This window comes from Vulpes vulpes, chromosome 7 (genome assembly GCF_048418805.1).
Source record: "Vulpes vulpes isolate BD-2025 chromosome 7, VulVul3, whole genome shotgun sequence".
Classification (NCBI taxonomy): domain Eukaryota; kingdom Metazoa; phylum Chordata; class Mammalia; order Carnivora; family Canidae; genus Vulpes; species Vulpes vulpes.
In genome coordinates, this window is record NC_132786.1 from 112663249 (window position 1) to 112676921 (window position 13673).

General features: G+C 45.5%; 1 protein-coding gene across 1 annotated transcript in view; it reads left to right on the forward strand.

The window, feature by feature from the left end:
* Nucleotides 1–299: 299 nt before the first annotated feature.
* Nucleotides 300–13673, forward strand: part of EEPD1 (endonuclease/exonuclease/phosphatase family domain containing 1) — a 131054-nt gene continuing 117680 nt past the window's right edge. The window contains exon 1 of the mRNA XM_025985816.2: nt 300–428. The gene's annotated coding sequence lies outside the window, so the exon portion shown is untranslated. The remainder of the gene's footprint in view (nt 429–13673) is intronic.

A 13673-nucleotide genomic window follows, 5' to 3' on the forward strand; every position in this document is an offset into this window, starting at 1 on the left:
GCTATTACAGGTAGCCTGACAGCGGTGCGCTGGAGAATATTTCCATAGAGATACATGTGTCTGCACCATATTTATATGTAAGTGTGTATATACCTACACACACGTGGAGGAATGGTAACACCATGGGGAGACTGTTTAGCCAGTCCAGTTTGAGCTACACAGATATCCCTGAAAGGTCAGTTATCTCTGTCCTAGATTTTAGGCACACCTGCAATGATGTATTCTGGAACATTCTTGAAACTATTGAATAGTGAGTTCAATAGCTGGCAAAAGTGTCACGGACTTTTGAACCATTACCACTGATCTGGGCCACGTTTTCACATTTCTGGAGACTCATTCATCCAGGAAACATATACAGGGCTCCTGTTAGTGCCAGACCCAATGTGAGGACCAGGCATGCGGAGAACTTGCGTGAATCATAGACACAGGTGAGTAAATGGCCGCGACGCAGGGTGCTGCTGCTCAGGTACACTCGGGGAGCTAAGGGGGAGTGGAAGGGGTTGTAGATATGACTGGGGTTCTTAGAAGGCTTTCTGCGGCTGGTCCCATCAGCTAGAACTGGAAGGCTAACCCAGGGCTTGCTGGACGTAGCATAGGGGGGCAGCATCCTGAAAGTTAAGGGGTGTCCCTGAGGGACTGCTGCAGATCTGCCCCTTAGAAAGGCATCTGGGAAGATACCCCCAAATGGAAGAGACCCTCTGGGCCGTGGAGACCAAGTAGAGGAGCTACGAGAGAGGGTAAAAGAGGGGCTGTCAGCACGTGGAGGGCAGATGGGATGTGAACGGGAAGCTGAGAGGAAAGGAGGAGCAGGGGAGGAGGAGACCCACCTTGCGCCAGGCCCTGGTCTAGGCTCCCAGCTCCGCGGGGACAGAGAAGACAAATAGCTCCGCCTTATGGCTCTGGCCCTGGCATCTAGTGGGAGGGGCCGGCCAGGAATAAACAAGAAGGCAGCTAGTAAAACCAGAGCTAAGGTCTCAGGAGAAAAATAAAGATAGCAGTGCTGGCAAAGGGGCAGGAAGTTTGAAAGTTTAGACAGGGTGTCCTGTGAAAATCTGCAGGGTGTGGGGGAAGCCAGCCCAGTGGCTCTCTGGAGGGAGAGCATTCCAGGAGGAGCAAACAGCAATGCAAAGGCCCTGGGGTGGAGGTACCTGCCTGTTGCAGGAACTTCAAGGGGACCTTGTGCCTGGAAGGGCCAAGGAGGCAAGTAGCAGGTGAGATGAGGGAGCTGGGGGTGAAGTAGGGGCCACAAGGTCTGTGAGGGACCTTATAGGCCACTGTGAGGGCTTCAGCTTTTCCTCTGAGTGAGATGGCAGCCAGTGGAGCGTTGAGAGCTGAGGAAGACATATCTGGCTTCATTTTTATAGGCCGATTCTGGCTTATGGTGAAGGTCGGACAGGAAGGGCCGGGGTAGAAGCAGGGAGAACTGTTATGGCAGTGGAAGTGGAGGGAGTGAAAGTGGTCAGATCCTGGATTTATTTTAAAGGTCAAGCCACCAGGCTTTGCTGATATCTTTTTTTTTTTTTTTTAAGATTTTATTTATTTATTCATGAGAGACACACAGAAAGAGAGAGGCAGAGGGAGACGCAGGCTCCATGCAGGGAGCCCGATGTAGGACTCGATCCTTGGACTCCAGGATCATGCCCTGGGCCGAAGGCAGATGCTCAACCACTGAGCCACCCAGGTGTCCCTAATTAGGTGTATCTAAGAGAAGTTAAGGTTGACTTCAGAGTCTTGTCCTGAGCAGATGGAAGACTGGAATTGCCATCTTCCAAAGTCAAAAGGTCAGAAGTGGTTGGTTGCTGGGTGGGGATTAGGGCCCTTATGGGTTTAGCTGGGGAGAGGTGACATTTGAGATGTCCAGTTAGCAGTGACTTTTAAAGGTCTGGTGTCATCTGGCCTTCAGAGGGAGCTACCGGGCAGGTCCGGTAGGAGGGCCAAGCAGACAGCACCCCCAAGGTGTCAGGATAGGACCATCCTCCCATCCCTTAGGGTGTCTGAAATTCTGTCCTTAAGGTCATGGTTCCAAACGGAGCTGCCCATCATAATCACTGAGGCTTTTTAAAGGTGCTGATTCCCGGGTCTCACATCAAACAGGAATCTCTGAGGTGGAGCCTAGACCTAAACATTTTCTCATAACCCCCTCAGGTGGTTGTGGTGGACACCACTGGATAAGATACTAATATGGTGGATGCGTGTCGTACTATTGCCCAAACCCGTACAATACCAAGAGTGAACCCTGATGTAAACCATAGACTTTGTTGACAAAATGAAAACAAGAGAGTGGAAGTTTATAGGGGATGATGGAAAAAAAGGGACGCGGCAATCTGACTCACTTTAAGGTAGTGATGACTTATCAATGTCATTTGACTGCAGCGTGTCTGTTGTGTCTGGCACTCAGCAGGTGCTAGAAGGGGTAAGTAAACAGATTGGGGCGTTCGTCGTCCTCACGGAGCTTCCATTCTAGAAAGCTTATTTGAAAAGCATGGAGCAAAGGAGGACAAAGGGAAAGCGCCTGAGAACTGTGCCTCAGGCTGATCCGTCTCTGCTGGAAGAGAGGCTCCTTGTGGTGTAGACTAGGAGGGTGGCAAAGCCAAAGCCATGGGCCAGGATACAACCCCGAAGAAGAGCTCCTCCTCGCCTCACCTCACCTTCTTGGACCCCGGTTGACTATGTACACCTCTGCCCTAGGTAGTTCCATTTCTTCCTGTACCCCTGCCAGGTGACACCCAGAAGAATTGAAAACAGGGTCTCAGGGGTGCCTGGGTGGCTCCGTTGGTTGAGCATCTGCCTTCGGCTCAGGTCATGATCCCAGGGTCCTGAGATCAAGCCACGCATCGGGCTCACTGCTCCTCGGGGCCTGCTTCTCCCTCTCCCTCTCCCTCTCCCTGCCACTTGGCCTACTTCTGTTCTCTCTCTCTCTCTCTCTCTCTCTCTCTGTCAAAGAAATAAATAGGGCAGCCCTGATGGCTTGGCAGTTTGGCGCTGCCTTCAGCCCAGGGTTTGATCCTGGAGTCCCGGGATCGAGTCCCACATCAGGCTCCTTGCATGGAGCCTGCTTCTCCCTCTGCCTGTGTCTCTGCCTCTCTCTCTCTCTCTGTATCTGCCATGAATAAATAAATAAATAAATTTTTTTTAAAAAAGGAAGACAGAAATCATCTTTTTAGAAAACCAGGGTCTCAGAGATATTTATACATCTCTGTTCATAGTGGCATTACTCAGCCAAAAAGTTGGAAGCCGTGTGGAGTGTCCATCAGTGGACGAGTGGACGAGCAAAATGTGATCTCTACACACAATGGATTATTCAGCCTTAAAAAGGAAGTTCTGACACCCGGTCCGACATGAATGGAACTTGAGGATATGATACTAAATGAAAGAAGCCCGAAAAGGATAAAATGCTGTGTGGTTCCTCTTATATGAGGTTCTCAGAGGGGTCAAATTTACAGAGGCGGAACACAGAGGGGGTTGGCAGGCACTGGGCAAGGGGACAAAGGGGAGTCATTTTTTTAAAAAAGATTTTCATTTATTTATTCACAAGAGACACATAGAGAGAGAGAGGCAGGGACACAGGCAGAGGGAGAAGCAGGCTCCATGCAGGGAGCCCGACGTGGGACTTGATCCCGGGTCTCCAGGATCAGGCCCTGGGCTGAAGGCGGCGCTAATGCACTGAGCCACCCGGGCTGCCCAGGAGTCATTGTTGACAGGACACAGAGTTGCAGTTTTGCAAGACAAAAAGAGGGGGTGATGGACGTGGGTGGGGGTGATGGTGGCACAACACTGGGAACGTCCTTCATGTCACTGACCTACATTTCAGATGGTTCAAACGGTAGATTTTCTGTTGTGTGCACTTTACCATGACTAGAAAAAGGGAGTCAGGCTCCCTCACCCCTGGCAAGCCCGTGACCCTACATACTGCCCCTCAGGCCTCCCTCCCTCATCAGCTTTCCTGATCACTGCCTCTCCTCTGGAGCCCCCCAGGCCCAGTTTTGAGGGCATCGGCTCCGTCACCCCATTTGCGGGGGAGCAAGCTCAGCATCAGCATCTGAGCGGCTTGCAGGCTGGTCCCCCTGAGCCAGAGGCCTGTGAAATTAGGGGGTGCGGGCGGCAGGGATGGAGGGTCTTGATGGTAGGATTCACCATGGTAACCCGACCGGAACCCTCGAGTCTGAAGGGTTCTGCATTCATCCCTAAGTCAGCCATTCCCTCTCTCTCCTCCCTGTGCCCACGATCTTTCCATTACTGGTTTTTCTGCTGCTCGTTCACTCCAGAAATAGTAAATGGCATGCAAGGCGAGGTCTACCTTATTCCTTTTTTGTAGTCCTGCCTCACCACATGGTAGCACGCAAATGTTTATTAATAAAGTAATTAATGGGATAATGAAAACAGAGAGAGAGTACCAGGTTTGGAGCCTGAAGTCATCCAAGGTCACTTTCTGCCTGTGTGACCTTTGAAAAAGCATCTAATTTCTCTGGGCCTCAGCTTCAAATTCTGTGAAGTGAATGGGCTGGAATACATGAGTAGTCCAAAGAGTGTTCTACGGTCTCCCCCAGAAGGAGTTGAATGGATGTCTTTCCAGCAGAATTTCTCTGTCTTTAATATGCTAATGGGTCTTATGAACTTTCCAGAGAGAGATTAAAGTGCAGAAACCTTTCCAAATTCTGCTTGTCCCTGCGGTCCTTTAAACATGGAACACCCATTCTGTAGGTTGTCTTTTAGTTTTGTTGACTGTTTCTTTTGCTGTGCAGAAGCTTTTCATCTTGATGAAGTCCCAATAGTTCATTTTTGCTTTTGTTTCCCTTGTCCTCAGAGATGTATCTTGCAAGAAGTTGCTGTGGCCAAGTTCAAAAAGGGTGTTGCCTGTGTTCTCCGCTAGGATTTTGATGGATTCTTGTCTCACATTTAGATCTTTCATCCATTTTGAGTTTATTTTTGTGTCTGGTGTAAGAGAATGGTCTAGTTTCATTCTTCTCCATGTGCATGTCCAATTTTCCCAGCACCATTTATTGAAGAGACTGTCCTTTTTCCAGTGGATAGTCTTTCCTCCTTTGTCAAATATTAGTTGACCATAGAGTTGAGGGCCCATTTCTGGGTTCTCTATTCCGTTCCATTGATCTATGTGTCTGTTTTTGTGCCAGTACCACACTGTCTTGATGACCACAGCTTTGTAGTACAACCTGAAATCTGGCATTGTGATGCCCCCAGCTATGGTTTTCTTTTTCAATATTCCCCTGGCTATTCGGGATCTTTTCTGATTCCACACAAATCTTAAGATGATTTGTTTCGACTCTCCAAAGAAAGTCCATGGTATTTTGATAGGGATTGCATTGAATGTGTAAATTGCCCTGGGTAGCATTCACATTTTCACAATATTAATTCTTCCAATCCATGAGCATGGAATATTTTTCCATCTCTTTGTGTCTTCCTCAATTTCTTTCAGAAGTGTTCTGTAGTTTTTAGGGTATAGATCCTTTACCTCTTTGGTTAGGTTTATTCCTAGGTATCTTATGCTTTTGGGTGCAATTGTAAATGGGATTGACTCTTTAATTTCTCTTTCTTCAGTCTCATTGTTAGTGTACAGAAATGCCACTGATTTCTGGGCATTGATTTTGTATCCTGCCACACTGCCGAATTGCTGTAGGAGTTCTAACAATCTTGGGGTGGAGTCTTTTGGGTTTTCTATGTACAGTATTATGGGAGGAGATATTTGCAAATGACATATCAGATAAAGGACTAATATCCAAGATCTATAAAGAACTTATTAAACTCAACAGCAAAGAAACAAACAATCCAATCATGAAATGGGCAAAAGACATGAACAGAAATTTCACCAAAGACGACATAGACATGGCCAACAAGCACATGAGAAAATGCTCCACATCACTTGCCATCAGGGAAATACAAATCAAAACCACAATGAGATACCACCTCACACCAGGGAGAATGGGGAAAATTAACAAGACAGGAAAAAAATGTTGGAGAGGATGTGGAGAAAGGGGACCCCTCTTGCACTGTTGGGAATGTGAACTGGTGCAGCCGCTCTGGAAAGCTGTGTGGAGGTTCCTCAAAGAGTGAAAAATAGACCTGCCCTACGACCCAGCGATTGCACTGCTGGGGATTTACACCAAAGATACAGATGCAGTGAAACGACAGGACACCTGCACCCCGATGTTTCTAGCAGCAAAGTCCACAATAGCCAAACTGTGGAAGGAGCCTCGGTGTCCATCGAAAGATGAATGGATAAAGAAGATGTGGCCTCTGTATACAATGGAATATTCCTCAGCCATTAGAAATGACAAATACCCACCATTTGCTTCGACGTGGATGGAACTGGAGGGTATTATGCTGAGTGAAGTAAGTCAATCGTAGAAGAACAAACATTATATGGTCTCATTTATTTGGGGAATATAAAAAATAGTGAAAGAGAATGAAGGGGAAAGGAGAGAAAATGAGTGGGAAATATCAGAGAGGGTGAGAGAACATGAGAGACTCCTAACTCTGGGAAACGAACAAGGGGTAGTAGAAAGGGAGGTGGGTCGGGGGTGGGGGTGACTGGGTGACGGGCACTGAGGGGGCACTTGACGGGATGAGCACTGGGTGTTATGCTATATGTTGGCAAATCGAACTCCAATAAAAAAAAAATATACAAAAAAATAAACATGGAACATCTCACAGAGTTTGGGCTGGGAAAGAAGAGATGTCTATTTGGGATGCACCTGACCTCCAAGGGGCTGATTTAGCCTCAGAGAATCTCAGACTTCATATGAGTCTCTTTGCGACTACTTATTTACTCGCCCAGAATAAATGACTTTGGATTTTAGATCTCAAATGCTCTTAGTTACCTTTGGTCATTGCCTGCCTGTATCATACTCATAGTTGTCTGAGGCTCATTTCCCTCTGTATGTTTCTTTGTGACCTGCAGGTAACCAAGGCCATGGAGTCAGATTCTGTGAAGTTTCTCCCCCTTATCTTGGGACTGTAGGGTACCTCCTGTTACCAAGAAAGATAAGGCTCTGACACAGCATGCTCTGGCTGATGACACACCATGCGCAGGCATCTGAGTGGGCAGCTGCTATCTAGGAAGTTTGCTGAGCTGTCATTTCACCACCAGATCGTTATCTTGGCCATGTGATTAGTGGGAGGCACCCTCTAACTTGTGGGTTTATTAGGGAAGTTAAGTGTTTTTCATGACTCTGGTTAACGGCCAGGTATCATAACTGACTGGGGAGCACAAAGACCTGTCAAATCAAAATATGGGCTGCTCAGGGCTTCCAGAGGACCTGGGGAGGACTCTCTTGGGGGACACTGTAACCTAGTACAGTTAACGCTTGAACATCACAGGGGTTAGGGGCACCAGTTCCCCGTGCATTTGGAATTTCAATATAACTTTTGACTCCCCCAAAACTCAACTACTAAGAGCCTCCTGTTGACCAAAAGCTTTATGGATACTATAAAGAGTCGACGAACACATATTTTATATGCTACATGTATTGTATACTGTATTCTAACAGTAAGGAAGCTAGAGGGAAAATGTTATTAAGAAAATCATAAGGAAGGGAAAATACATTATAGTACTGTACTGTATTTATTGAAAAAAATCCAATTATCAGTGGATCCATGCAGTTAGTTCAAACCCATGTTGTGCAGGTGTCAAATGTATCATAACCTGGTTGATGTGAAACGATAGAAATGTATTGTCTTGCCAGCCTGGAGGTTGGAAGTCTGAAATCAAGGTGTCACAAGGCTGTGTTCCTACAAAACTTCTGGGGAGGATGCGTCCTTGGCTCTTCCGGCTTCTTCCAGCTTTCTTGGCTTGTGGCGGTGTAACTCAGATCTCTGCCTCCAACCTCATATGGCTCTCTTCCCTCTGTCTATGCCCAGGTGTTCCTCTCCTCACAAGGATGCCAGACCTATGGCATTAGCCGTCTACCCTGATGACGTCATCTGAACTTCATTATATTATATTATATATTTCCAAATAAGATGACAATCAAAGGTACCAGGGATTAGGACTTCAACATACATTTTAGGGGACATGATTCGAATCATAACACCCTTTATGTCAAGGAAAAGCATATTCAGGGGCCAGCTACATGCAATATGTTGCACTTGGCCCTCTGAGCCTTGTCTGTGAACAATGACTATCTAAACCCTTCCTTGGGGGCCTGTTCTTGGCTTTCAGAGAGGAAAGTCTGGAGTTCAGGCATCTTCAGCACAGAAGAGAGTTGAGGTCCAGGAATATCAAAGGTATTTGAGGCTCTCTTTACCGATAAGAATTCGTTCTCTAGTCACCATGGTGCAGAGGTTAGGAGCAACTGGACTCATTCGAAACCTGCCTCCACTACTTGGTAGCTATGTGACTCTGAGAAAAGCTCTTGACCACCCTGAACTGTAGCTTCCTCACAGGTAGATGGGAAGGACATGGATTCCGTACCAGTGGTTCTCACCTGGAAAAGATTTTATCCCCCAGAAGATGTGTGATAATGTCTGCAGATATTTTTGATTGTCATGACTGAGGAGTGCTCCTGGTATCTAGAGGGCAGAGCCTGGGGATGCTGCTAAGGATCCTACAAGGCACAAGACAGCCCATACAATCAAGAATTATCTAGTCCCAAATGTTAGCACCACCAAGGCTGAGAAACTGTGCCTGTCCTATGGGGTTGATAATTAACTTTGGAAATGAGGCATGCAGGGTACCCAGCACATCCTTGGCATCGAGTCAGCTCAAAAAATGGCAGTCAGTCACTTTGACAAGTAGGGCGTTTGTGACAGTTGCATAAAAACATTTGAACTCACTAGAATTTTCAGAGTATGGAAAGGAAAAAGATTCTTAAACTCAATGTAGTCCCTGAACTACAAATGCTTGAGAAACATAAAAAAAAAAAAGTAAAGTATAATTGGCTAACATAGATAGTGAGGCCTATAAGAAGGGAAAAAATATCAATGGAATACTTGTTATGTCACATGCTGGCCACTTTTACCCACACCACCTCTTTTAATCCTTTTAGCAACATTATGAAGTAAGAATTCCGCCGCCCACCCCCATTTTATAGATGAAGACACAGAAGCTCATAAGGGTTTAGTATCTTGTCCTTGGGACTATCTCTAAGTGGTATAGCTGGCATTTGAGGCCAGCTCTCTCTGTCACCAAGCCTATGACTCTCTGTTGCCCCACCTGACTCACATGTAATCACTGCAACTGACAAAGGTATGAGTCATGAACCCAATGGTTGGATGTAGAGCAATGCAAACAAGGAGAGCCTTAGGAGAATCACGAATGTGGCAAAGGTGCCTCAAGGATGCCTCAGGATTTCTACCATTCTGAGACCTCCTCCCTTCTTCCCAGCACTTAAGTCCAGGCCTCACTTGATGGTTCCTCTGGTGATCCTAACAACTGGACCTAGGCTAGCCTCTGGGAATAAGGCAAAATGTTAAAAAATGAACCCGTTTACTTTCCCTCCTCCAGCTTCCCACAACAAGTCTTATTCCCTCAAAGTCGCAGAGTGTCCTACAAAGAGGAGAGCATATAATTTAGCCTGATATGTGATAACAGACAGATGAAGCCAGAAGCAGAGAAATCAGAGTGCATGTTGGTAAGGTTCTTGAATACACATAAAGTGATAGAAGATCACGCAAAGGTAGTCATAAGGATGTGTACTATAAACTCTAAAACAACCCTAAAATAACAATACAAAGACTTATAAAAATAAGTCATAAAAGACAGAAAATGAAATCGTAAACAGTAATCAGTTCACCAAAGAAGATATACAAGGCCAGTGAGCACATGAAAAGATGTGCATCATCATTAGTCATCAGGGAAATGCAATCAAAAGAACAGTGAGATAACTTCACGCCCACCAGGCTGGGTACAGGCAAAAAGGCAAATACTCACAAACGTTGGAGAAAATGTGGAAAATTAAAAACCCTGATGCACCACTAGCAGAAATGTAAAATGGGACAGCCACTTTGGGACAGTCTGGCAGGACTCGGAATGTTAAACACAGAGTTACCATATGACCCAGCAATCCCACGCCTAGGATTATGCTCGGGAGAAATAAAATCTATGTCTACATCGAAACATGAATGTTTATAGCAATATCATTTATAATAACCAAAAGGTAGAAACAACCCAAATGTCCATGAACTGATGATGGGATCAACAAAAATTGTGGTATGTCCATACGGTGGAACTCATCTGTGAAAAGGCACAAAGTACTGACACGCTACGACGTGAATGAATCTTGAGAACACTATGCTAAGAGAAAGAAGCCTGTCACAAAAGGCCATATTATATGACTCCATTTATATGAAATATCCAGAATAGACAAAGCTGTAGAGACAGAAAGTAGCTTAGTGACTAGGACTGGGGAATGGGTTAGGAGTGGAAGGATTTGGGGGTGATAGCTGAAAGGTGGGAGGTTTCTTTTTGGGATGATCAAAATGTTCTAAAACTGTCACAATTTTGTGTATAGACTAGAAATCATTGAATAGTACCATTTATTTATTTATTTATTTAAAAGTTTTTATTTATTCATTCATGAGAGACACACACACAGAGAGAAGCAGAGACACAGGCAGAGGGAGAAGCAGGCTCCATGCAGGGAGCCCAATGTGGGACTCGATCCCGGGTCTCCAGGATCACGCCCTGAGCTGAAGGCAGCGCTAAACCACTGAGCTACCCAGGGATCCCCCGAATAGTACCCTTTATATCTCAAAAAAGCTATTACAAAATAACAGTTCAAAAGTAGGCAGAACAGGAGCACACTGACTCGTCGTTGTGGCGGATCTCAGCCTCACTTTGGGCATAGAGCTTACTTAAAAAAAAAAACAAAAACTCTAATCATATCAATAACCACTTAAATTGAAGTGGTCTAAATGCTTCAGTTTGAAGGCAGAGATTGAGAGATTGGGTAAAAAGGCAAGAAGCAACTATAAACTGTTTATAAGACACCCACTTTAGGCACAAATAGGTTAAAAGCAGAATGATGGAAAAGGATGTACCATGGTAACACTAATTTACAAAAAAAGCTGGGGCAGATATATGAGTATCAGACAAAGTAGATTTCAAAGCAGAGAATATTACCAAGGACAAAGGAGGTTATTTCATAATGATAAAACGGTTAATTCATCAGGAGGATATAACAATCTTAAATATTTATGGGCCTGATAACAGAGTTTCAAACTACATGAAGCAAAAACTGATAGAACTCCAAGGAGAAATAGAAAAATCCTCTATTGGATCAGATATTTTAATTTAGCCATTTGTCATACAATAACTGAGAAGGATATTTGGAGAGTGTCTAATCCGGGCCACTCATCTTACTGATAAGGAAAATGGGACCCAGGAAAGTCAACTGACTTATGCAAGGTCACAGAGTTCATTAATGCCAGAGCCTGGCTGTTTGCCCAGGTATCAGCAGGGCTGCTTAGTCCTGTGAGATTCCCTACAGCAAATTCAGCCTAAGGTGGGGGTGAGAGACCTACAACTAACTACAACCGTGAATAAGAGGAATCCCACTAGATAACTAGTCATGGCTGCTTATGTTTTAAGAGACTACCCATTAGTTCCTTTTCACAAATACTAAGACCTAGGCACTGTTGGAGATGATTGGGGTACAGCAGTGAAGTCAAATTCCCTTTCCTTGAGGAGCTTATGTTTTAGGAGGAAGAGACAGACAATAAACAAATATCTAAGTGATAAGTGCTACAAAGACAAATAAGGCAGGGTAGGAGGGATAGAGAGCAGGCCAGAGCTTCAGGAAATTGTGCCCACCTAGTATTTCCCCCAGACAAGCTAGTTCTGTGAGATACTCCACATAACAGGGCAAATGAGTGCTGCCTGTATGGTTTCCTTCTGGAAATTTCCTATGCGTGTTAATAAATTGAAGGCCCTGAGAAGTCCTGCCATGATGAAACTCATTCCAATTTCTTTAATCTAGCACTTTCCAACTATCGAACTTACTTTGAAGAATGCCCGTGGTACCTCTTAGGCTCTGTGTACTGTCCCTCCTATGCACTTTCTGGAAGCTGGATTTCCAACCTTTTGTGTCTTTAACTTAGTCTTCAAAAAAGATTGTAGTTTTTCTCCAGATCAATCCACAAATGAGGTACTTAGAGCCACCAGAGAGGCAGCATGGGGAAGGAGCCCTACCCTGGACTCCTTAGGGATGATTCCCAGCAAGATTGTTGGCCTTTCACAGCCTCAGAGATAAAATGAATAAGATTCAGTGCTCTCAGACCCCCTCCAGCTCTAAAATTCCACGGCTTTCTGGCCTGAGACGTTAGGACTGTGGCCAACCCTGGTTATACATGTTTCAGAATTCGATCCTGCTGCTCTGGTGGGGAGAAATTTTCAGCATCATTTATGCTCAGACTTAGGATCAGTTTGATGCACTATCTCTGAGCTGTGCAGCAGAGTCTTCTGGGGGCTTAACAAATTCCCCTACTTAGATCCCATGCCCAGAGTTTCTGATGGAATTGGTCTGGGGAAGGACCTGGGCATTGGGATTTTGACCACTGTGCCGGGATTCCTAGGTGTTGTGAGGTTAGGAATCAGTGCCTGTAACACGGCCTTCACACTGCAGCCTTTCTTGTGTACCTCCACGGTCCATTACCATATCTGAGGACCATCTGGCCATCGGGATGTGTGACTCTGTAAACAGTTGTATCTTTTGCTATCAATACAAGATAGCCCAAAAACCAAAACCCCCCAAAATGGAGAGCAATATAATTAAATTCTAGCTAGGCACTGGTGCCTGCCAAAACTCTGAGCCTGAGGTCAGCATTTTCTTTATGGAAAGACAGGAACAAACATGAGAACATATTCTGGTCATGGTGGCCCCAAACTGAGAGTTTCTCCTCAACACAACCACAGTGATGGTCAGAGAAATGAAAAGGGAGACATTCTGCCTTGAGGGGTTCAAGATATTTAATGATGTGTCTGGGACCTCCTCAGTTCCTCTTCCTTACCACCCCTGGATCACACTTTGGGGGATGCTCTTTAAGGCCTTCGAAGTTAATTCTTAAGGAGGTCATTACCAGAAGTGGGGCTGTGAGGTTGAGGATCGACTTGCCAGGACTTACTTTTGCAATACTTAGGAGAAATGTGCCTCCCTCCAACAAAGCATGATTGGTAGTGGTAAAAGAGAAGAAAAAGTGAGAATCAGAAAAGTGCATCATGAGGTTGAAGCTGGTAGGGGGTGGGCAGTGGGGACCAGCTGTATGTAGCCAGGTGGGCCTAAAGGGGAGGAGGTGCAGGTGAGGTTTACCGGCTGCTCCTGTGTGTATGGGAGCCTTTCGCCCTAGCTCCAGCCAGCAGTGCTCCCTCCTCCTGGCCCATGGCCTGGCTGAAGGAGCCTCCTCACCCCATCCCCCAAAAACGTAGGGTCCTAGGGCATTGCCATGATGTAACCTTAAGGAAGGAATAGTTGCCTCATTCTCTGTTCTGATTTTGGAGTATTCTGTGCTAAGGCGAAGCCTCCTAATTAGGCATTCAGAAACCGAAGTAATAGGCTCCACCAAGAAGAATGTTTTTATAAACCCTCAAATTTAATAAACAAGAAAGAATAAACTGTTCTGTGAAAAAGTGGAAGTCTGAAGCCAACCAGAAATGTTGCTTTTAAGAGGAGACAAATACAGCAAATGGGAGCGAGAGTGCCCCAACGTGATGATGATAATCA